Source organism: Takifugu rubripes, unplaced genomic scaffold (assembly GCF_901000725.2).
Source record: "Takifugu rubripes unplaced genomic scaffold, fTakRub1.2, whole genome shotgun sequence".
NCBI classification, from domain to species: domain Eukaryota; kingdom Metazoa; phylum Chordata; class Actinopteri; order Tetraodontiformes; family Tetraodontidae; genus Takifugu; species Takifugu rubripes.
Window position 1 is genome coordinate 79,608 of NW_021821667.1, and position 2,492 is coordinate 82,099.

At 42.0% G+C, this 2,492-nt stretch overlaps 1 long non-coding RNA gene across 1 annotated transcript; it reads left to right on the forward strand.

Moving 5' to 3' along the window:
- Positions 1 to 221: 221 nt before the first annotated feature.
- LOC115248757 (uncharacterized) lies at positions 222 to 1,535 on the forward strand. The gene is made up of 3 exons (XR_003887499.1): positions 222 to 252; positions 1,186 to 1,362; positions 1,473 to 1,535. It is a non-coding gene; the product is annotated as an uncharacterized lncRNA (long non-coding RNA).
- The last annotated feature ends 957 nt before the right edge of the window (positions 1,536 to 2,492 follow it).

The window sequence follows — 2,492 nt, forward strand, 5'->3', positions numbered from 1 at the left end:
ACAGAAGCATCAACATCTTCCACTGTCTGATGGAGATGAAGGATCAGTCAGTCCATCAGGAGATCCAAGAGTTCCTGAAGTCAGGGAAGAAATCAGAGAGGGAACTGTCAGTGATCCACGTTTCGCTCTCTGGGCCTACCTGCTGCAGATGTCAGAGAAGGTTCTGGATGAGCTGAACCTGCAGCAGTACAACACCTCAGATGAGGGACGACGTCGCCTGATTCCAGCTGTGAGAAACTGCAGGAAGGTCGTGTAAGTAAAGATTTTTGGGGCCGGACATCGGCGTTTAAATCAAGCGAGTGGATCATGTCAGGTAGCAATACCCCCTCCAGTGGTCATTCCTTCAATTCTTTATCTCCATTGCAGCGTCCATAAATTTAAAAAAAACCAACAATTCATCCAGAAATGTTCAACACTGGCTGGATATAAGTTCAAAGGTCAATCCAGACAAACCAACATAAGGGCAGGAATAATAGGAGCCACAAGATTAACGGACTATCATGAAATTACTGTCATGTCATTAAATCACTTTGTTTGTATACATCGTATTCAAACACAGAAAAACACATTTTAACTAATGACAGTGACTATTTTGCTTCATTTGTTCAACGTAAAACAGCCGGCCGTCGTTGGTTTAGGAAATGGGGTGTTTAAGGTTCTTTGTGGCGGTTCCGTTTGGAGGCCTTTATGTGACCCACAAAGTTGTTTGAGCCTTTCACAGCACCCGTTAGGGTGGCAACTTCATCACTAGCAACAAAAGGTGCAGTGAAAATGATTTGAAGGGAAACAGGCAGATAGAACAGAAGCTGAGGGCAATCGATGCAACCAGAGACTCTGATGTCATCGATCGGATCGCTGAATTAAGACTTGACGCACGATCCTACAAATTGGATGAATTGCAAAATATCCAAAGAGCCGATAGACAGATAAAAAGATGCACGTTTCTTTAAACCATTTGCTATAATCATTTTAAATATTGAGTAATTATGAGCTGTTCTAAAATAAGACAAATGTTGAGAATAATTCAGTTGCATTTCAGATCTGATGGTCGTTCAAACTGTTGCTCTACGGTGGTGAATTTAGCTTTTCCAGGAAATGAGCTACATTTGTGTTGAGGTAGATTCTCAGATAAGTTGATGAGAAATCCCAAAGTTTGACTCACTATTTTTGGTTCATACACAACAGACTGCCTGGTAGTTTTCTTTCAAAGAGTCATTGGGAAGTTGTAGCCTCAGCAATGACGTCAAACCCTTCTCATCTACGGGAGCTGAGATTAAGCTGGAACCAAAACCTGGCAGATGCCGACGTAAAGTTACTGTTTTCTGCAATGATGCATCCAAACTGCAGACTGGAGACGCTCAGGTCAGGAGGCCTCTGTTGGTCTTTTCTAAATTTCTTTACATTTTCTGCTTTTCTCTTCATTTTCATATTTAGAAATGTGTTTTTATTTGCCCCATTTCTTCCTTTTCCAGGCTGTGGCGCTGCAGTTTATCAGAGATCAGTTGTGACTCTCTGGTCTCGGCGCTGAGGTCCAATCCCTCCCATCTGAGGGTTCTGGACCTGGTTGAGACCGAGCTGAAGGATCCAGGAGTCCAGCTGCTCTGTGGTGCTCTCCAGGATCCTCTCTGTAAGCTGGAGACTCTCAGGTCAGTCAGAGATGATCCAGTACTTTCCCAGGTGTAACTAGTTAGACAATAAATGTTTCCATGTTTGATCTTTGTTATAAACGTAGTGTTACAGTTCTCAGAAAAAAGACCACACAGGACAGATTTGCAGTATTAAATTGGTTGTGGAAATCTGTCCCATGTGAGGATGGTCATCAATGACTAGAAAGGAAGTATCAGTTGTAGATTTGTCTTCTTTTATTTTAGGCTGGCCACAAAACCGCCCAAACATTCAGACCAATCAAAAATGGTTCTTCCTGTCTTTTAAAGATCAGAAGGAAAACTAGAAACCCAAAAAGAAAGCTGCTGCAGTGTGCCATGCCCCTTCTCTACTGAGAAAAGCCATCCCAAAAAAGAGAAAAGCCCAAGTGTGAAGTGAGCACCCTGTTAAACCTTGGTACCGAAAGCCTGCAGTCATTCTCATCTTAGGTGGCTTCATTCCAGCCAGAAGCCCAAACCTGCCTCCCTCTTAAAGGGGCAGCAGGTCAGTCCAACCACAGAAACCTTCATGAAGATCTGAAGCTTTCAGCATCCACAATTGTTGCACCTCACTTCCATTGGAGTCCAAATCAGAGTCAACAAGTTGATTCTACACCAATTCTACACAATGCAACCATTTTAAAAAGGTTTCCATCCATAAGTTTTCACACATTTTTATATAAATCTGTTTGTTCATCGCCTCCTTCTGTTGTAATGGTCATTAAAGAAAATTACCTTATTTGAGTTTTTCTCCTCACAAATATGACTTTCTATGAACGATGCAATAAATGCAGCTTGCAATCTAAGACAATATGGAAGTAGGTGTATATAATCGTAGTGGAAGTAGCT